Here is a 22882-nt window from a genome sequence, read left to right as displayed (position 1 = left end):
GGAAAGTGGCTAGAACAAACAAATTTAATGCCAGCTAACATCTCCAGATAGTGTCCAATTTTGAGAATATAACTTGTTCTACTTAATATTTTATAAGTAGAGAAAAATAGGTATTTACCTATTAATCAAGTTCCATAAAGTGAAGTAGAGTTTAGAAGATAGTCTGCAAGTGTTATAACACTACTGAGAGGAAGTGAGAAGTGGAGAGAGGGGAGAATTTGCTAAAATTCAATCCCTACCCTGAAGTAAATTTATCAGCCAGTTGTCTTTATCAGCTGATAAAACACTAAGTCCATTTGCTTTGCATTTCACACTGTACAAAGTAGGATATTCACATTGCATGAAGGACATCCCTAAAAATGTTGCTTAGCAAGGATGACAAAAGGGAAGAGAAAGTTTTCACTGGAGCAATTCGTGGCTCTGAATATGATGGCCTTGATATTGACTAAAATTAACTAAAATGCCTTGGATATATTAAAACAGATCCTTGTCATATTTAACCTCTGCCAATCTACTCTATATGAAGCACACTTTCGGTGGTTCACATCACAAGCCCTGGTGCAAAATGGTGAAGATACACTTTACATGAAACATCTAGAAGTCACCGATATCCCCTACAATAGCAACATAATGGAGGATGACTGGACACTTGTTGGGTGCCTGTGAAGTTTCCCTTTCTTCCTCACACTTTCAACAGGTCCCAATTTTCTTCAGGGAGGGGGGATTCATGTGCTTCTGGGGAAGCTATGTTTACCCACCCCTGCTATAGGGGTGGAACAAATGATGGAGAATTAGTGAAGCAGCACATCTCATTACTCTGGCTACAGTGATTAATTCTGGGGTGGATATGTGATTTAATTCAATTAAATTGGAGTGAATATCCAAAGTTTTGCTTAGAACTGTGAGACACAGGCACATGACTGTCATCCAAATGATGCACGGTACCGATGTGAGGCTTAGGAGTATAGCTGCTAATTTTAACAACACCAACAAAGGGAAAGGAAGAACCAAGAGCTCAGGAAGACAAAGACAAAGTCCCTATGACATCATAGTCCTAAAGCTCAATCTGTGTCTAATGATGGATTTGCGTCTATACATCTCAGTTATATAAAGTAATATATTTTCATTTATTGGTTAGGTCAGGAGAATTGATTTTGTTTGTTTGCAACATAAAGTTTCCCTGTGAATACAGAAACATATTGTACACTGTACTTAATAGTACTTTATTATGACTGGATATTTATTTTCTCTAATTTTTAAATAAAAAACAGAGGTAAATAGAGATTTCTAAACCCACATCAATTTTTAGTGTTATGATTTCACTGAAAACAATGTTTTTAGGAAAGATCCTAACAGTGTGAACAATCTTCTAATAACCCAAGTGCTTACTTATCTGTACCATGAAATCAATATAATCTTGGCACTAAAATTTCAGTTTCACAGTTTAATCTTAAACCACTGTGAAGAGCACCTGAAGGTAATAACAGAATGTTCTTGGGCACAAATAGATTTCTTAAATGTACAAAGTTGAGAAATCAGCTCTAAAAAAAAAAAGAAAGAAAGAAAGAAAGAGAGAGAGAGAGAGAGAGAAAGGGAAAAACCAAAACTCAGAAACTCAATTCATTAGGGAAAATAGGATGAGAGAAAGCCTAACTGCATTTGTTTTTATGCAAATTTGGTTGCGCCCTCTCATTTCCCATATAGATCTAACATTTCAAATCTTCAAGAATGAAGGTAGCACACTAAAACATTTCATATAAAGGTGGAAGTGTTCATGAAAACATGATTGTATCCTAAGATGCTACATGAACTTTTGTACTCTATCACACCAGTTATGCCACAATTTCATTATTCACGAACTTAATTGTGAATGTTCAACTTTAGAGGACTGGGTCAAATACACACCCCTAGAATTTTGGTTATTTCCTTTTCTATAAGATTTAGAATCATGATATCAGTATCAGTTAGGGATTTTTTTCTTTTTTGTCACAAACAACAGAAATTAGTTCTAACCTGAGCAAAAGGTATTTGTTTGTAAAAAAGGATATTATGGTGTGTGTGTGTGTGTGTGTGTGTGTGTGTGTGTGTAATCTCAGGTGTGAAATCTCACAGACTTGATACAAGGCTAACATGGCGGTCTTGGAAGCAGGAAGCAGTAAAGAGAGCAACAAAGGGACACACACGTGCATACAACAGGAAACAGGCAGCACAATAACCATCTCCAAATAACTCTTAACAGCTTGGGCAGGAATCCTGTCCCCCTACAAGAGTGATGAAATACCTCCAACCTTTCCTCTTACCACCTCATTTGGTCAAGATGCAGGTTCCCAGGACACATGGGTCATATGGTCAAATGGAGGCAACATGCAAGGAAAGAGAGGCTCTGGTCTCTTTGGCCTGTGTGCTTCTGCAATGAGAAGTGAATCCCTGGAGTTCCTCTCCCCAAAAGAAATTGGGGTACTATTAGGAAGAGGCCTGTACTCTATCCAGACAAACTGGTACAACTGGCAACTGCAGGATCTCCAGAACAGGAATCCAAAGTGATATTTAGCTCCTCAGGTAGCCAGGATACTGAAGGAGTCAACAGCATGACTGCTGGCATTTTGTTTTGTCATTTCAAGCTGGTCAGAAAATTAACATGTTTCTAGAAATACACATCTCAAAGGTAAAAAGGTACCTCTGGTAGGACAATTTTGAGGAGGGAATTATGTAGAGATAATATTTATGATCACGCTGTGTGACTCTTTCAAATGTAGTAGGAGGAAAAGCTTGAGATTGTAAGCCTGCAAGGTATGTTCTGCCACGTAAGGAGACTGGCCCCTTTTAAGTCCCACGCAAATAATAAAGAGCAGACTACCAAAAAGAAAGGGCTGGTTTCTCAAATTCACCTTTAAGGAGAAAAGAGCAGATGAAGTCAGTTAATTCATGAAAATGTCTTTACAGGTATCCCTCTTTTTCGAAAGACCTACATTAGGGTGGTAGCTACTGTTTTGTAAAGGCAAAAATCCTCTTACTTCTTTTGGTTAGAGAAAACAGGTACGAATGCAGGACTTTCATAAAGGCAAAGCAGCCTAACATGAACTTTCAAACTTTCAGAAAGTGGAGGATACTGGTCGCTTTACAGAAGGTTTTATGAGAACGCTCTAACTTTCATAGCACGGCAGGGGTGAGGGGTGGGGGAGGTGGGCTGTTTTGGAAATAGCACACTGTGCAAACAAATAAGGTGATGCTTTTATTCTACATCTTTGTCCTCTAAGTTTCTAGTAAGCAATGTGGTTTATTCTTCTTGTCTATAGAATCTGCCATGATGAACCTGATTTCCAAGTGCCTTGCTTTTGCTATATTGGATTATATGAAGCTAGCTGAAGGAGAGTTCATCCTTAGACTAAAGCCTGTGAACAAAAGCTTTGGGGTTTGCTTCAACTGTAGCTAAGCAACACAAAAGAGGTGGTAGGATGAGGAAAGGGAAAATGCATCATTGTTCTTTAACTACCAGGCCCTGTCCTTAATGCTCAGAACAGTCATAGAAGAACAATCACACTTTCCTGTAATGTAGCCCTTTGTAAATTTAATACACTAGTTCAATATCTAAATACTCACTGGTTCTGATAGTTCCATCTATCACAATACCGTCCTCACCATGTCATTGCCTCAGAGGAATGGATGCAAAATGACAGTCATTCAACCAGCCAAATAGAACACACCAGAGAAAATATATTATGTGAAGTCACTTAAGCCCTTTGATATAGCTGTGCAATATGTATCTCTTCCCTCATTCCTTTGTTGTCTGTGTGTAAAAGCCAGCATGATTACACACTTGGCACAAATTCATAAACAAAACTCATTTCCCTGAAATAGAAAAATATAAATTTAGAAAAGGCTGTAGCTACATTAAAATTGATTCTGATTCTGTTATGACCTATGCAAGATTATTAGAGATTAAGGTTAAAAAAAAAAGTGTCACCTCTTTACTTTGTCTTTTTTTTTATATTGTTGTTGAGGAATACAGTCTAAAATTTGTAGGCAGGTAGAGTATAAAAGTAAAAATTATAGCATTTACTGTAATTTTTTTCTTTGATGCAGTAATTCCACAAAAAATTGACTGTTTTTTTAAATTTTTTTAAAGATTTTATTTATTTATTCATGAGAGACAGAGAGAGAGAGAGAGAGAGAGAGAGATAGAGGCAGAGGGAGAAGCAGGCTCCCAAGGAGCAGGGAGCCAGATGCGGGACTCGATCCCAGGACCCTGGGATCATGACCTGAGCCGAAGGCAGATGCTTAACCATCTGAGCCACCCAGGCACCCAATTGACTATGTTTTTATGTGCATTAAAGGAAGTGTTTATAGATTCACTTCAAAATAAGTATAAATAATATGGATATATAGAGCTATATGTCTATAACTAAAAAATAAAATAAATAAACAGAAAGTCCCCATTCTCTCCTTTTCCTATGTTGGTTTTTAAAATAAATGGCATTGTATATATCAATATTTAAGACGATCAGGTGTTGACTTAGTAATAAATCTAGTTTTTCATCCGGATAGCTTAATGCAGACTATTACACAAATATATGGAATCTCAAACAAATACACAAGCATACCATTGAGAAAGACAGCTTGAACGGTATAACAGAAATCATACCAGGCATAAAGTAAGAAGACAGCTCTGGTCTCAAAATCTTCTCTTATGACTCATGAAACTAGTTAAATCTAAGTTGCAAAGTAAAATGTACTCTGTTGCACATTTTGATATGGATTTTTATTTTAATAACATTAAAATGTATACTATCAAAAATCATTAAGGATATTATATCATCTTAGGCACTGGGGATATTCCAGTGAACAAGACAAAAACCAGACCCTCTGGGAGCTTAAGTTCTAATGGGGGAGGTGAAAGTCAACAAGAAAACAGTGATATTATTTGCAATAGATAAGTGCAATAAAGAAACATAAAGCAATGCAAGGGGAGAGAGAATGCCATTATGGGCGCGTGGTCAGAGGAGGCCTCTCAGACAAGAGGGAGTTTGAAGGAGAAAGACAGTAAGATGTGGGTGAAGAACATTTCAAGCCCAAGCAGGGAAATACTAGGAGTCATTTCTATCCTGGAACAACACAGTAATTTAACAGGACTCATATGTGTCTGTGAACTACACAAACAAAAGCCATTGAACTCAAACAATGTGCATCCCCAACTCAATTTCCTCATAGACTAGCATTTCCTCTTACGTTACCCAACACAGAAAAACTGTGACAGAGGGGAAGTATGAAGGCAGATAAACAGAACTGGGGAGCCTCAGTGGGTCTCATTTTGGCACGAGCTAAGTGACCCCGAATCCAAGGGCTGATGGACATGCCCCTCAGGACTCACAAATGACCTAGGCAGGTGAATTGTACTAGTCAGAGCTGGAGAGAGGCCTGCTCAGCAGTGGGGTGCTGGGTTCCCCAGGAGCATGGCCTGACTGAGTGAATATACTGGGAGATACACCAACTGAAGCCTAAGGAGAAACACAGGCAGACTCTACAGTTAAGACTGGATCTACTTCGTTTCAGCAGAGATCAGCCAGAGGACAGCCAGAACCAAGAGCCGGGGCAGGGGGACCAGCCCAAGACCTCATGACATCAGGAGGACAGGAAGCCGTCACTCCCGGGAAGCCAGCCACCATGTGGGGAAGGTGCAGGGGAGAGTGGGGAGGAGCAGGTCTGTTAGGAGTGAACCAGGTCCATGGACTGTTTACCCAACAGACATGATCTAGACTGAAACTAACTGGAGACTGCTCATCTACACCTCCTCCACCTTCTTGGCCCTGCCCCGGGAAGCAGAGGTTGGTAGGCAGGCATAGGTCAGCCAAAGAAAATAAAAAGGTGCTATTTTGTTTGTTTTTATGAATCCAGTGTGTTAAATTGTGACCTGTCAACTTGGAGGCCCAGGGGCTGTGACAAGGGCAGCTTCATCCAGAAACCAAGGGCTGTCCTGTGGCTCAGACAGAAAAGGGCATCGTGGTCCTCAGCATTCCTGGTGGCCCAAAGAGAGTGGAGCCTGACTGGGAAGGGCTGGGGAGACCAAAAATAGCCAAAGGTCCAGATTGTAACATGAGCTTGCCAACCCACGGCGGAGGGTATCTGTGCTTTGAATCTACTTTCAATTCATTGAATAATACAAGTGTGTTTGTGTTAGGATTCTACATTTTGGAGCACCAACTCTCCTAAATTGCCTGGGCTGAGTATTTTGAAATCTCTAAAAAGGCAGTGAGATTCAATTGCATACTTGACACCATGCCCTACTGCACTGTTTGCAGGAGGTGCTCTGTTGGAGGAATGGAAGGGGAAAGGGCAACAAAAGGTAAGTCTCTTAATGCCCAGAGGGTTACCACATAGAGGTTTCCCAAGACAGCAATGATTGAATGGGCTCCTGGTTGTTGTTTGGAAGCCCTTCTTGTTCCCACAGCATTCCATTCTTGCCTGGATTGAGGAACGTGCCCTGAAGGATGTGAGGGTAGATGTAAGGAAAGGGGTTCTCCAGTGTTTTTGAAAGGCTCCACCATTTAACCTTTCCTAATAAAATCCTCATAGCCAGAACTGGATTAAGATTTCAACTTTTTCATCTTTAAGTGCCGTCTATACCTTTCCTTAGTGAGTTACTGAGTCAAACTTTTAGTCCACAAGATCTGATAGGCAGTTTATTCTCCATTATCAGCTTTGTTATCTCACGGAGAGTCCAAATTGAAAGCTGCATTAAGGCCAAGATCTTTGTATTTTTCCAGTTCATCATCTCTCTATGACCAAGTAATTGGTGTTCATTTTCTTTAGAAAGATTTTTTAAAATGTGAACTCTTATTTTTAAATGTATAATTCAGGTGTGGGATCTTCTCACTATTTATAGACTTAATTATAGATTGTAAAACTAATTATAATCTCTGTGGTGTTTCCCTCTGAAATTGCTCCAGATATCCTACATTAATCTTCACTACATTTTTGTGAGGTGTGGCCATAAAATCTATTAAAATTCCTTTAATAGAAAGAAGAGAAGGGAAGTGGTTTGCCCAAGGTCACTTGCCAAATGAGTGCTGGGACCCGGCATAAAGCCCACGTCCCATGATTCCTGCTCCTCTGCTCCATTCAAGAAATCTTGTTGTGCCCCTAAACCATGACACTGCATCAGGCCTGGCTCCAGGTCAGCTAAGATGCCCCCCGAGGTGTCTGGCTATCCAGAGAGGGCGCAGCCCACTGCATGGCCGAATCTCTTCGGACCCTTACACCAGAAAGCAGCACAGACTAGATGGGTTTCGGAATGACAAAGAGGCATCTCCATCCAGTGCGACAGACCATGCTGGGGCACCTCAGTCTCACAAACCCTTCATCGTCACAGCAAAAACAGAAGTGCAATGTTCCAGACAGACACATTCATCTATTAAAAAAATCCAGAGTTTAATACATGCAGGGCCTAAGGTATGTCTCATGTCTCATCCCGTTTAATCTTTACAAAGCTTCGGGAGGTACATATAATTATCCTGACACACGGCTGGTAAGTGCTGGAGCCAGGATCTGAACTCAAGTCTCAGGATGTCCTTCACTGTTAGAGCAGACGCAGCAGGAAGGTGGGTCCTTACGGAACGGGTTGGTGCTGCTCATGGGGACGGAGAGACAGACCAGAGTAGGTCTCTCAGAAGCCGGCTCACTAGGGACCAGGAGATGGAGTGGAACGTGTGTCCCTGTGTTACCTCTTGGCTGTGGTGCTAGTTTAACTTTGTGACCCTAGCACAATTGTGGCACTAGTGTCAAAGTGAGATTGCACAGAGATATAAATGATATTTAAACAAAACAGATGCTGGAGGAATGGAATAATGATAAATATCCTTATGAGGGAGGGATACATGGACAAACGTCTCTACAATAGGTTTGGCCTCTTATCTTTCAGGGCATCACTGCTCTTTCTCCAAGACATTGAACAATCACTGCTTTGCAGGCAGGTTGCTGCATACAGATGCAGTATATTCTGACATTTAAAAATATGTCCCCCAAACTGGGACTGGTTGGACTTAAAGTGTGGCCAGTATGGATAAGGAACAGAAATGAGTGGGCATTATGTCACTTTCTGAAGTCTAGAAGGAATGTTTCACCTGCCCGTGGTTGCATAGTGAGTGTATCAGCCATTTCTGTGCCACCAAGCTACCCCCAAACAATGATTTATTTAGCTTATAATCTGTGAGGCAGCAAATTGGTCTGGGATTAGCTGAGTGGTTCTTCTGTTGGTCCATTAGCTGGGCTCTCTCATATATGTATCTTCAGTAGCTGTCAGCTAGGTAGCTCAGAATCCAGGCATTCATGGGATTATTTAGCTGGGGCAAAGGTGGTGATTGGATCACATGTTTCTGACTACCCACCCAGCCAGCCCGCACTTCTTTACATGGTCCCAAAAGCAGCAAGAGAGGAATTCCTAATGTCCTTGCAAACTTCTCAATTTTCTTTTTATATCATGCTTACTTCTAATTAATTAGCCAAAGCAAGTCACAAGGCCAGTCTAGACTCATGGAGGTGGAAGTAGATTTTACCTTTGGTGCGAGGAGCTATAAAGCATCATGGATAGTTTTGCAATTTACCTGTGCCTTCCGGCTGCAGTAACTTTCATTGGTCTCACATGCAACATATGTTCTTCATCTCAGATCCCTTAAAAGTCTTATATGATTAGGGCATCAGATTGGCTGTCCAGGGTCTCAGCATCTCTTCTAATATGAGTCCCTTTTATCCAGAGACCAAAGAAGATAAGATATATGCCCCCATCATACACACTCCCTTCATTCACACCATATTGTACTGTGTCATGCCAGATAAATATAACATACCATAATAGACACTCCCAATAAAAAAACAGTGACCGGTTCATAAGAATTCTGAAATGCTGAAGGACAAACATGCCAGAAGCAGAGGCTGCTCCTTGACTAGAGCTTGGTTATGCTCCCTCCGAGTACTTCCCAGTGCATCTCCTTGACTGTACCTGGGAATGGCTTCCTGATCCATTGTTCTTCTCTGGACTTTTGGTTCCTTTTCTGAAATGTCTTTTCCCTTTCATGAAAAACGTAGCCCATTTTGCAGGTGAGAAGCTATTTCAACCTGCTTTCTGCTGATGGAATTTTGGGAGTCTAGAAGCATTATTGCAATTTGAACAATCTCAATCCCTGTAAACTAAAGCTAGTGCTCTTTTGCTTGGATAAAACCCTTAAAAGATGTTTGTCAGTTTTCTTGGAATATTTTTTATCTAGTTGAAAGGTGTTTCTAGGTATTACCTTAAATCTTTTATATAGATCGTAACAATTTTTCTTATAGCCACACTCTTGATTTGATCTTTACCATTAAGATCAAATTTTTTACTGTATGGTAAGGCAGAATGTGAATTATTTTCTAACTCAACAGGTCCTGAGCCTTGTAAATTCCCTCTAAATTCTGCTCTAAAACTAAATAATTTTTAAAAGATTTTATTTATTTGACAGAGAGAGAGAGTGAGAGAGCGAGCGCATGCACAAGGAGGGGGAGCAGCAGAGGGAGAGGGAGAAGCAGGCTCTCTGCTGAGCAGGGAGCCTGGTGTGGGGCTCGATCCCAGGACCCTGGGATCATGACCTGAGCTGAAGGCAGACCCTTAATGACTGAGCCCATGCAGGCACCCCGAAACTAAATAATTCTTTTACAAATACCCCTAAAACTAAATAATTCTTTCTTTAATTCATCTCCCTCTTCCCATACTTTATCACAAAAGAAATTTCTGATACTTTTAAGATTCTGTCTGGTGATCTCCTTAGCAAATCTAAAAGTTCATTAGGTAGTTCCTCTTTCCCAAGTCACGACAGGTGTTAGTTGTGCCAATTGTACTCCTCCATATAATGCAAGTCACCGTCTTTCCAAATTTCCAAACAGCTGTTTCTGCCTGCTGCCTCGTCTCAAAGCCAGTGTCGCATCTTCTAACATTTTCTTTTGGCAGTACCCCCCATGTAGCTTCCAATTTCATCATTAGTCATGTTGTACAGTGTGAAAACCACCCCCAACTCAGTTGCTTAACACAATCACCATTTATTTGACATAGTCTTGTTGATCAGCATTGTGGATTCACTCTCGGGTCTGAATGAAACTGAACCAGGGACCTCTGTGTTAACAGGCCGGGCATGAGAAATGGGGGTACAATGGGGACCATGTGGTTTTCATCATTCATCACCAAGCCTGGCAAGCTCAGGCTTTTCTACACAGTGGAGATGATAGGGGTCCCCAGCACAGTATTGAGGAAGTTCTAAGACAAAAACGTGAAGCTTCTGTTTGTGACACTTTTGCTACTGTTTATTTGTCCTAAGAAAGTCACAGGCTGGTCTAGATTCAAGGGGTCATGGAGAAAGCTCTTCTCTATCATTTATCATCAATTCCCTATCACCCATGAGATGCTCTTTTTCTTTTTTCTTTCCACTTCATTCTTTTGTTAGTCACTGTCTTCTAAGAAATGGTGTTCTGTTTGTTTTGTTTGAAAACTTTCTTGTTTGAATATGTCCTTATTTTTGCTCTGGCTTGATTCATAGTTTGGTTTGGTATATAATCTAAATAAAAATATTTTTTTATTATATGTTAATCACCATACATTACATCATTAGTTTTTGATGTAGTGCTCCATGGTTCATTGTTTGCATATAACACCCAGTGCTCCATGCAGAACGTGCCCTCTTTAATACCCATCACCAGGCTAACCCATCCCCCCCACCCCCTTCCCCTCTAGAACCCTCAGTTTGTTTCTCAGAGTCCATAGTCTCTCATGGTTCGTCTCCCCCTCCGATTTCCCCCCCTTCATTCTTCCCCTCCTGCTATCTTCTTCTTCTTCTTAAAATAAAAAATATTTTTCCTGCTAAAGTTTGAAAGTGTCCCTCCACTGTCTTCTGTCTTTCAGGGTGACTGTTGAGAAATGTGATGAGACCTAAATTTTTATCCTTTGTATTTGACCTGACTCTCTTAAGTTGTGAAACTGTGCCTCAGTTTCCTTCTATACAAAAAGTATAATAATCCTATCTTTCTCAATGTGCTATGTGGAACCACATAAGAAGGCGACATATATAAAATGGTTGGCAGAGGTCTGGCCGATAGGAATGGCCCCGGAATGGTAGTGCAATATCCTACCTTCACCCTCTTCCACCAGCATAATTAAAAACAAGGAATAAGGACTTGGCATGTCCAAGGCCACTTCTCATTATCCCCCATAACCAACCTCTTCAAAACATCCTCAGAAATATTTTGCAAATTAACTGACGGAGAAGGGAGAAAGACAGTGTCAGAGCTTTCTATTTGTTCTATCATTTTTGGAAGGGGGTTTTCCTTACCCTTCTGAGAAGGCTTTATCACTTGTTAGCAATAACATGGCTATGGCATCTGTCTGGCAGTGCCTCAGACTAAGCTGCTGGATCAAAAGCAAGAGGAGAGCTTTTGGATCATATGCCAACCAAGCTAATGCTGACTTCTGTTAAGGGAAAACTTAGATGATCATTGTTATCACTGAAAGCCCAAACTTCCATTACAGAGGTGATCCCATTCAAAATGAGGGGTGGTGGATGAGGTGGCATTATTGAGCTGCCATGAATCTGATGGTGATGAAATATTCATTCCAAACCTTCCCACAAGGAAGATGGTTGTCTGCCACTGCTAATTAGTGCTGAATTTTGGAGGATTAGGGAAGTTGATCCAATATGAGATTTGAAAATCCTTACCCGTTTTCATCCCTTACCTCTCTTCCTTCAGCTTCTCAGATGATAAAAAGGCGTTTAAAAGTGACATAGCATCTCTTTATCATGCAATATGAATATGAAATGTGAATAAAAATTAAATCACGAGTTATAAATTAAAGAAAAATAAAAACATTAAAATTGTTTTGAAAACTCCACTTTTCCCTGAGGAAATGAAGCTTGCAAATGTGTTCCTTTTTCTTTGAAGAAAATATTTTTTACAGATGCAGATGGGAAATCAGAAAATATATTCAAATGAATTTTGATTTTAAGCATATACAGCTTATTGTTTACTGCAGATATTCTGTGAGTTTGAAGAAGAATGTAAAATCTCAGTTAAGATCTTGCAGAAATACAAAGCAGAAGATGTGGCAAAGAATGTGTCATTTAAAGTTTTAGTTAATCATCGTTACTTGTGCTCCACCAATTTTTCATGATCTAAACCCATGATTACTCGACTTAGTAAAACTATAGGACCAGGACTGACACTGGATTTCCTCTTGACCAGGTCCGTGTAACAAAATGATAAGCAAAGCAATATCAGGTCTCAGACCACACTTCCAAGAGCTAAATTAAACTCAGTATCGGGGTGCCTGGGTGGCTCAGTTGGTTAAGTGTCTGCGTTTGGCTCAGGTCATGATCTCGGGGTCCTGGGATCGAGCCCCATGTCAGGCTCTCTGCTCAGTGGGGAGCCTGCTTTTCACTCTCCCTCTGTCTGCTGCTACCCCTGCTCGTGTTTTCTCTCTTGCTCTCTCTCTCAGATAAAGAAATAAAATCTTAAAAAAATAAACTCAATATCTACCTGTCACATGCCAGTATTTAAGGAAATTTCTTTCTATTTAATTGCCTTGTGGCCTTATTAGTGAATTGAAGCTCATGGAATCATTTCTCAACTTCAAAAAATACACAATGCTTTATGGAAGACTGACAGATAAACCAAGACACACAAATGCCTCCAGCTAATTCAATAAAAGGTTGGCTACCACACAAGCTATAATAGAAGTACAAATACACTGTGGTTATAGGGTCATCCAACACTTCTGCTTTAACTAAGGCTCAGACATTTGATGAAATTATGAAATTATTAAGCTGTATAAGGGTGTAGAAGAGCAGACAGTGGCTGGAAGCACAGAGACCAATTAGGACGCTGTTCCTTTATTCTAGGCCAGAGGTCATGAGCACCTGAATCTGGGAATACAACTTGAAGGAGAAAGGAGCTGATATGAGAATTATTATGACAGGAAACTGGGGTTTGAGTAACTGATTTGTTACCATTCTAAGAAAAAGAATGGAGATGAAGGAAAGAATCATAAAATGGATCTAAAAATTTCTACATCTAGTCTTTAGAGTGATCAGACTTCGGAAATTTGACCAAAATACAATCTTTTCAGCCCTGAGAGGGACGCCATCTTCTGTGAAAACTCCAGACTGAGCGATCCTGTAGGCTGCTCTTCGCTCCTTGTAGGCCAGGCATCTCAAGTGAACCCATACTTCATAGAAGTCCACTATGTTCCTGGTATGGGAGTAGGTACTTGGGGGAAATACGCATTAAAATCGAACCTATTCATTATCACGGACTGCCTGCAATCTTTTAGAACTGACGGGTCTGCTATGTTCTGGCAGCACTTCTGCCCCCAGGGGAGGTCCAGAGCAATAGGTTCACAGATGCCAAACAGGTCGCCCTTGTCAGTTTTGCTTCCTCCTATAGATGCGCCAAGCATTGTCCTTCTTAGTCCTTTGGCAAGTAGTGAAACAGCATTCTAAGGCTTGAGGAAAGAGGATGAAGAAGTGGTCAGAATCATCCTGACTTCTCCAGTGCTCCTGCACTGAAATCATCCTCACCAAGACCAGTGGTTTCTATCGTTAAATCCAATGGATGCTTCTCGGTCCCTGTAGCAGTCAGGAGTGACAGAAATGGCAGAATGACAGAAAAACAATTCTAATTGACCTAAGGAAAGAAAGGAAATTCATTGGTTCATAAAACTTAAAAGTCCCAGGCTTCCAGCTCTTTACCAGTTGTTCTAGTGAAATTCCTGGCATGGAGTCCCATTGCTCTGGTGGGCTCAGGGGGGTCACACACTGATTGTTTGCATCTGAGAACCACTGGGTGGGGTTCACGCAACCCAAACCAGATGAACCAAGAGTAGGGGAGGCATGGTTTCCACAGGAAAACTAAAGCACATTACCAGAAGCCGAAGGAATGAGTGTCTACCCACGTCAGTATTTATCATGTACAACTCGACAGAAACCTTAGACACACTCTTCCCTTGCCCTCTGATATTCTTTTTTCCACTCCAACTTCCCAGTCTTCCTCATGGGATGTACCAGATCCACTTTCACTTTGTCCTTTTAAAACTTCATTCTGGACTTCGGAAAGTTTTTCAGCCTTACAGTGATTTGCCTGGATTCCTAGCTATAGAGGCTCCAGTGAGACTCACATCATTTCAGTATTTGCAAAATTCCAGCCCTTGCCAACAGGGCCACAACACCTGACTGTCATCTGTCTAGGACCCCCTGAGGGCTGGGCTTTGGCAAAGCCCCATTGTGCCTACTTGGAGGAAGAACTAGAGGTTCCATACTGAGACTTGAGAAAAACAGACCCACAAAGGCTCTTGTTTCCTCAACTGCTGCCTGGAAGGGCTGGTGAGTACAACTAAGAAATGCCGGGAAGTTAATGCACAGGAAGGGTGAGTGATTCATGAGAGGCAGGAAATGAGAAGGAGCAAAAAGTCTGCCTGACAGAATATTTCAAAGGCAACGTTTGCACAGGGTCTCTCTCTTGAGACTGCATGACCAAACGCCAGGCCATGTTTTCTCGTGAGGCTGTGACCACCTAGGTAATGCACTCCTGTGTGTTCACTTTCCTGCCTTTCCTGCCCTCTTTGGTGTCCTTTTGCAAATATTCTTTGATGTTATGAAGTCTGCCTTTTATGCCCTACCTTCTTCCTATATGTTCAGGTTCATTTCTTGCCTCTCAACAATCTAGGTGATATAGATTCCAACCCTATTGAACTTTTATTTCTTTGGGGGCCTGTGATCTTTTTCACCTTTGAGTCTCCATATAAGCTATTTCCTCTGCTTGGAACAGTCTTGTCTCTCTTCACCTTGCTAATTTCTACTCTCTTTCAGGTTCCAGCCTAGCTATCCCTTCCTTCAGGGAGTCCTCCTGGATCTCCACTCCTTCCCCCCAGTTCGGGCTAGGGGTTCCTGCTATGGTTGCCACTGCACCTGTACCTCTGTTCCCACTGTATTCAGTTAGAGGGGTTGTTTAGGTGTCCTCCTTTCTGTATAGGGGTAGGGCCTCTGTCTACCTTGCCCATAACTGCTTTACCCCAAACCTGGCAGAGTGATAGGCTTAAAAATATGTCTAATGTTTAAATACATTTGTGAATGTTTTTGTTTTCTCATTTTGTCCACTCTAGAACATCTAGTTTCCTTTCTCAAGAATTTCAGAAAACTAGCATGTCTCATCTTGTTTTTGCAGATTCTTTTAACATCTTTCATTACAGAATTATATGAGGTAGAATTATAATGACTTTTAAGACACTAAACTTTCAGCTAGATTATAACATCAATTATTAAAAGATATCACCTCATAGATGTGAATGAAATTGTTACTCCATGTTTCAAAGTTTATTTGCTTTCTGTTTTACATTCTGGTTTTGTTGAAACATAGAACTTAAAATCTGTAGTCTTTTAAAAATTTATTTCAGTGCAAGTGACTAAATGAAATCCTTGCCTTTACTGTCTACCAGAGCCTGTCACTTGTGCTCAGAGAGCCCAGGAGACAAATCACATTTTTATATACTTATTTTATGGTGCAGACATTTTACTTGTGGTTTTTTTTTTTTACTTTTTATTTTGTGATTGCTTAACCTAATATACCCTTAAAAGTTCTTTTTTCCTTGTAGTGTGTATTTTAGCATGATAATTATTTTATGCAGTGGTTTAAACCTGCTACTTAAAAGTGGCCAAAAGGCATTTAAAAACATTTCCAAAAAACACTTTTTCACTTAAAATAAGCAAGTCACCAAACTCTTTTTAAAAATACTTATGACACTATTTATGACACTATTAACATATATATTTTAAAAAATTCCAACACATATTCTCTGTGCTATATAACACAATGTTTAGCACTAAGACTAATTTCTCTCTAATAATAAATTCAGTTCATATAAATTATTAATTTTCAGTGTCCTAAAATGTTCCTTAAACTTAACTAATATAAACTGAAGTAGAAGTAGAGATAAGGGAGTTGAAATAGAGAACAATTCAGCTCTAAAACTGGTTTTAGATTGGGATTCCCTAAGGAGAAGTTGTAAAATTTCTTATACATCTGTGCTGAAATTTCTATTTCAATTTTGACATGTAAACATAACTCAATTTTTTTTATTTTTTAAAGATTTTATTTATTGATTTCAGAAAGAGAGAGAGAGTGCACACAAGAGCAGGGTGGGGGGGAAGGAGGTAGCAGTGAGAGAGGGAGAAGCAGGCTTCCCGCCTAGCAGAGAGCTGGACATGGGGCTCGATCCCAGGACCCACTAAAAAGTTATCAGTGAGTGATACAAACTCTAATCTCACTAGCAACAGCACCCAGATTAACCTTCTGTATCACAGCAGCATTAAGAGTAGCAGAAAATAAAAGTTAATTATGAAGGAAATAAAGGTCTGTGAACAAAGAAATTTAAATTGTTAAAGAAAGAGTCTAATGAACCAGAAACTTAAATGAAGAAGAAAAGCTAGCCATGAAAAAAATCTAATAAATCAAGTTAGGGACTCTACCATCTATAATAGTGCCTACACTTGGTACGAATAAAGTTTGGTAGGTTCAAGGAAAATGAAAAAATAATACTCAAATGATCATGAAATAGCCACTTAGGAAAGTTAATGCAGACCTAAGTACCATATTTAAAAGTATTAAATATTGGTCACTTATTTTTTAACATTATTGCAGCTACAAAATCTTCTCTGGAATTTAGGGAATATTTGACAGTGAATATTCAAAGTCTGGGTTGAAAACCTACTTTTTAATCCATGTACTTCCCTCTAGAACATACAAGTCTATTAAGACAGCAAAAGCTTTTTTGTCTTGAGACCACACTAAACATTTATCCCTATAAGAAAGATTTTCTGTTTCTAAAAGATGATGAATAAAACATCATCACCAGGAAATCTGGTTTTATATGCTCCACTGGTCTCAGATATGTTTTTGCTTTATCAGGTTGTATACAAAATCAACTGATTCTTGAAAGTGATGAAAGTTTTAATTGGTAATATGAATTAGCAGAAAAAAATTCTACATATCCTAAAACAGGATTTTGCTATCTTGGGGAAATATAATTAAGAACAAAAACTTCTTCCAATCAATTGTGCAAGACTGTTGAATCACAGATCTGTACTTCTGAAACAAATAACGCAACATATTTTAAGAAAAAAGAAAAGAAGATAGCAGGAGAGGAAGAATGAAGGGGAGTAAGTCAGAGGGGGAGACGAACCATGAGAGATGATGGACTCTGAAAAACAAACTGAGGGTTCTAGAGGGGAGGAGGGGAGGGGATGGGTTAACCTGGTGATGGGTATTAAAGAGGGCACATTCTGCATGGAGCACTGGGTGTTATGAACAAACAATGAATCATGGAACACTACATCAAAAACAAATGATGTAATATATGGTGATTAACATAACAATAAAAAAATAAAAAAAAACTTCTCCCAATCAAAAAAAAAAAAGTTCTCCATAAAAGTAGCAGGGAACAGAAAACGGTTATTATTGAATAAGCATTAAACCAGAATGTGATGATCAAAGGCAATCTACTAAGGGATTGCAGAGAAAGTCTCACCTTTTTGTAAAGCCAAATAGATACAGTCCACATGTTCTCAAGATAAACCATGAGTAGTCCTCAAGTTAGAGAAGTTGACAGCCCTGTTCATTAGATATAGTTCATCCTAAATTCACCTGATAATTCCAGTGACCATATCTTTCTGTTGACTGGTTTTAGACAAAGGAAAATAAACTTCTCCAATCTTTACTGCAAGAAGTAGTTTTGCAACTGGGAGCCAGGAGCTCATCCAAATTAGGCTCCTATCCTCACAGAAACTGGGAGAGAGGGGTACAATCTCTCTTGATGATTACATTTCAAAGAGATGGCTCACAGGTCCTAGAGAAAGACACTCCTGGGTCATAGTGCTTGCAAGAGGCTTATTCAGCTTCTAAAAAGATTTATACATATTTCAAAGGCACAGAGAAAGAACTTTTAATTACAAGTTTTCTAAGATAAATGTTCTAATAAAAGGGAGGGGAGAGAAATCTCTTCCCTTATTTTCAACAGGGAGAATTAAGCTTTCCAATTTTTTTTGTCCTCATAACTACCTCAATTTAATTTTTTTTTTACTAATAACTGTGGACATTTTTAGATGAAACTCATTTACATATTATTTTAATGAACTAATATGAACTTAGTACTTAAGAAAAAAAAACCTTCTTGTCCCAAATATGGAATTACTACATATCAAGAAATACAGATTTTACTGAGGGCTATAGTGCTAATGACTCTTGTGTTAGTATCAACATACTGACAGTGAGGAAAAATTGAGAAGCTAAAGAATTTTGCCAAAATGTTCTCTTGACCCTTTAAATGAAATTATCTTTAAAGTTGTTTACATTCAATATAGTGTTATCTTGGACTACACTGATTTAAAAAACATGACTTGTCTAAATCTTTGAAAAATCCCTGATTTATTGGTCAGTAATTCTCAATGTGGTCCAAGGATCATTTGTACAATTGCCTAGGACAGTGGTTCTCAGATGTTAACATGAGTAAGCCCCACCTGAAGGGATTGCTAAAATCCTGGTTGCTGAACACATCCCTGTGGTTTTCCTCTGGTAGGTCTAGCACAGAGCCCAAAGATTTGCATTTATAACAAGTTTCCAGGTGCTGCCACTGCTGCTGGTTGTAACCACACTTTGAGAACTGACCTAGGGTATGCAGTAAGCACGCATACTCCTGGGCCCCATGCTAGCACCAGCTTTTCCGGAATTGGATTCTTGAAGTCTTCATTTGAACAAATGCCTCAGTAAGAGTTCACAAATCACAGTTTGAAAACCACTGTGACAATTTGTTAGGTTAATTTAAATATCACTGACCCACAGATCAGCCACATGTCATCTGTGAGGATGAAAATAATACTAAATGACTAACCCCAAGCCTAGCATGGTGAAAAGAACACACGAGGCTTTGAGTATGAACCCTAATCCCGCTACCCACCACCTTTATGACACAGAGAATGTTTCCCAAATTATTATAAGAAATATAAGAAACATTGTCTTTAGTATTTGGTTTGATCAAAGTAGGCTTTTCATTTATTTGAATAACATAGTTATACTCCAAAACAACAGAATAATAATAAAAGCTTGTATTTATTAACCACCTACTCTGGGCTGGGTAGTGTTCTAAGAGCCTTACATTTATTAGCTTGTTTAATCCTAATACGTATCCTGTGAAGTGTGTGGCATTATCATCTCTGATTTATAGAGGAGCAAACGGGGACACAGAGAGCCCAAGCAAGTTGCTCAAGGCTATTGCTCATGTTAATTTTCTGTGTATAAACTTTAATGTTTCTTAGATATTTACCAGAAACTATGTATACTTACAGTATAAAAAAGTACAAATAAATTGGTGTCCACATTAATGTAAAGAGTTATTTACAAAAATGGATCTGAAGTCCTTTTCTTTTTGAGAGAGAGAGAGAGTGTGTGCACAAGCAGGTTGGGAGGAAGGGCAGAGGGAGAGGGAGAGAATCTTAAGCAGGCTCCACACCTGGTGCAGGGCTCGATCTCATGACCGTGAGATCATGAGTTGGTGGCTTAACTGACTGAACCACCCAGGCACCCCTAATTTCTGATTTTTAAAAGTTTATTTAAGCACTCAACATTTTTTAATATTTTCAATTAATTTTTTATCAAAATCCTGCATTCAGACTATTTTGTCAGTATAACTAATGGCCACATCAGATACTAAAAAGGAAGGATTTTTTTTAAAAGATTTTATTTATTTATTTGAGAGAGAGAGAATGAGAGATACGGAGCACGAGAGGGAAGAGGGTCAGAGGGAGAAGCAGACTCCCTGCTGAGCAGGGAGCCTGATGCGGGACTCGATCCCTGGACTCCAGGATCATGACCTGAGCCGAAGGCAGTCGCTTAACCAACTGAGCCACCCAGGCGCCCAAAAGGAAGGATTTTAAAACTGTTTTATGCAAGTCCTGAAAGACAAATGAGTTTTCACTTCTCAACATGATAAGAATAAAAACAACTATAACTATGTAGTTTGAAAGAATTCTAACTAATCAACTTTAAATGTCATTTAGGAATCTCTGAGAGTGGTACTAATATAAGTGACACTGATCTAAGAAAAGCATTAAAATGATACCCATGTGAGAAACAGCATCACATCTACTATTTATCAGTTACTCAAAGCTAAAAATGGGTACATTTGGGACAAAAAATTTAAAAGGCATGCTTATAGGATGCTGTATAAATATTAATCGTGGAGAATGAAACTCAAGAAGTGATAAACATTTATTTATTTTTTTAAAGATTTATTCATTTATTTATTTGAGAGAGAGAAAGAGAGCAAGAGAGATCACAGAGGCAGAGGGAGAAGCAGATCCACTGCTGAGCAGAGAGCCTGATGCAGGACTTGATTCCAGGACCCTGGGATCATGACCTGAGCCAAAGGCAGATGCTTAACTGACTGAGCCACCCCAGGCACCCCAAGAAGTGGTAAACATACTTAGAAAAGAGACCACGAGGACTAAATGAACATTATTTATTCTAATAAAAGACTAACCACTAATTAGAGCCAAATATAAAACATAGTCAAGACCCATGATAGTTTCAAAATGTGATTTTATTAGTGCATTTTAGGACAAGTAGAATTCTTATTCTACCTTTGTTCTTTTTCTGGAAGAAATACTACTAATTATAAATAATCGCAAAAAAATTTTATTAGAAATGATGTGAGTAGAGTGAGTTCAGTTCATTTATGTCGTATTGCAATTCAAACACACATCTTGAGTTTAAAAACATGCTGACCATCAATGTTTCCTTCTAGAGTTTTCATAAGACAGATCTGTTTAGCATCACAGACGTTTTACTTAACATGGTGCAGTGTAGTTTTAGTAAGTTTAGCTGCTTTCTTTTCTTTTTTTTTAAAGATTTTATTTATTTGAGAAAGAGAGCACAAGCAAGGCGAGAGGAAGAGGGAGAGTGAGAAGCAGACTCCCTGCTGAGCAGGGAGCCCAACACAGGGCTCGATCCCAAGACCCTGGGATCACAACCTGAGCTGAAGGCAGATGCCCAACCGACTGAGCCAGCCAGGCGCCTCTAGCTGCTCTATTTTCTTAGTGCCACTAAACATCTGGTCAGAAACAGGCAACAAAACCTTTTATCTTGACCACCGTTTTAAAATACAACATATAACAGTACTGTACCAAAAACACATTTTAAAACACTCTCGCTCCTGCTAAAGCTTCAGTTTGCAGCCATTTTTATGGAAAATTTCTAGTACGGAATATTCACTTAGAAAGAATTGCTCACTGGGACCCCAGTGTTCTCTTCAAAGATGCAGAGATCCTTTTTCAGTGCAATGTCAGACACTATACCTTTGTTCTTTCCTGGGTTTATTTCAAAGGTTTACCACGTTTGCTTTTCCACTCTTATTTTTGTTTGTTTTGCTTATTTCTTTTAGTAAATTCTCCAGTAAGGCAAGTTGATAGCTATATAAATAATCATATGGATGAAAATGATAAACTAAGTATTTAACACAGGCATAGCTGTACTTTCCCGTAGTGAGAAGAAATTGCAAAACCAGAGGGGACGTAGTTACATTTCCAGTACCAAAGAGGTCTGGGTAGAGAACCTTAGATTAAGTGGTGGTTTTTTTTTTTGTTTTTGTTTGTTTGTTTGTTTTTGGCAAAAAGGGATAGAAAGCTTCTTTTCCAGTGGGATTTCTGGAATTCCCTTCTTCTATGTTTAGGATTTCCATGCATCTTCCCAGCGCTAAGACTTCAGGGGTGGAAATGGGTACAGATGTGCATTTAAACCACATGAACAAATCTCAAGGTGTCTTCGCTCAGTGCACACCCTGCCTCCATTCATGGTAGCCCTGCTTCACATCATACTTGCATCTTTCCCCATGTTAATGGTTCTTTAGGATCGTAGGTTATAAGCAACCATCTCAAGTCATCTAGTATGACATACATATCATCATCTGCTTTCATAAACCAATCAGCATATTCTAGACAATGATCATGAACATACTGGATAGCTTTAACTGTTTTCCAGTACAATTGGTCTCTGCCTACTTTGGTGTTTAATTCTCCAGTGGAAAGGTCTTTATTTTCTTCTGGGTTCATAAACTATGCTTTATTACAACAATGGTCCTTGTAGCTCTGATATATTTGGCCATTTGTTGTAGATTTTGAGGTCCTGTCACAACCCTGCAAAGAATTTTCACCTGTTAGAAGGTTCCAGGTCCAGTGAACTGTGTTTCCATGTTTTTGATAACTAGCATCTGTACTCAACGTCATCTGCCCTTCTAGATGATTCTGGCCAGTATCATCTGGATGTCTCACATGAGGGTAATTACTCAGAATGTTAGGCTGGATGTCACCCTGTTCTTCCAACAAAATACTAAATAACTGCGGACATAAGAAAAATATGATTGCTGATCCAGAGAGTAAGGTTAAACAATGCAGCCAAGAATTTGAGGCCATTTCCTTAAGCATATTTTTGACTTGCTAGGGTGGGGAGACCGGAAGCAGCTGGCAGAGACAGCCCAGGGTGCTCCCACGCATGTGCTCTACTCTCCAGCATTATTTTTAATAATCCGTTTGTATGTGACATGTATGTGGGATTCTGTGTTACTTTATTTGAGCATATACATCACTCCCATTACATTTGTTGCTCTGTAACAACTGTGAAAACTGTCAAGTTTATCATGTTGAATCAAAGTTGCTTGTGGCAATTTTTAGGGTTATTAAATATAATATGGGCTCAGATCATAAATGAGATTTAAAAAAATGGAATGGATTCCCCAAAAAATCAACTTGAAAACAAGGATAAGTCTGTTAGGAATGGA

The 22882-nt window shown here is 39.3% G+C and overlaps 1 pseudogene; it reads right to left on the bottom strand.

Moving 5' to 3' along the window:
• Positions 1–21427: 21427 nt before the first annotated feature.
• LOC114213851 (glycoprotein-N-acetylgalactosamine 3-beta-galactosyltransferase 1 pseudogene) lies at positions 21428–22517 on the bottom strand (annotated as a pseudogene).
• Between the last annotated feature and the right edge of the window lie 365 nt (positions 22518–22882).

The sequence above is a fragment of the Eumetopias jubatus genome, unplaced genomic scaffold (assembly GCF_037043125.1).
Source record: "Eumetopias jubatus isolate StellerSeaLion01/CBP00866 unplaced genomic scaffold, mEumJub1_p1.0 scaffold_4, whole genome shotgun sequence".
Taxonomy (NCBI): Eukaryota; Metazoa; Chordata; class Mammalia; order Carnivora; family Otariidae; genus Eumetopias; species Eumetopias jubatus.
The sequence above is the reverse complement of the archived record's forward strand: the minus strand, read 5'-3'. Positions and strand labels throughout refer to the sequence as shown.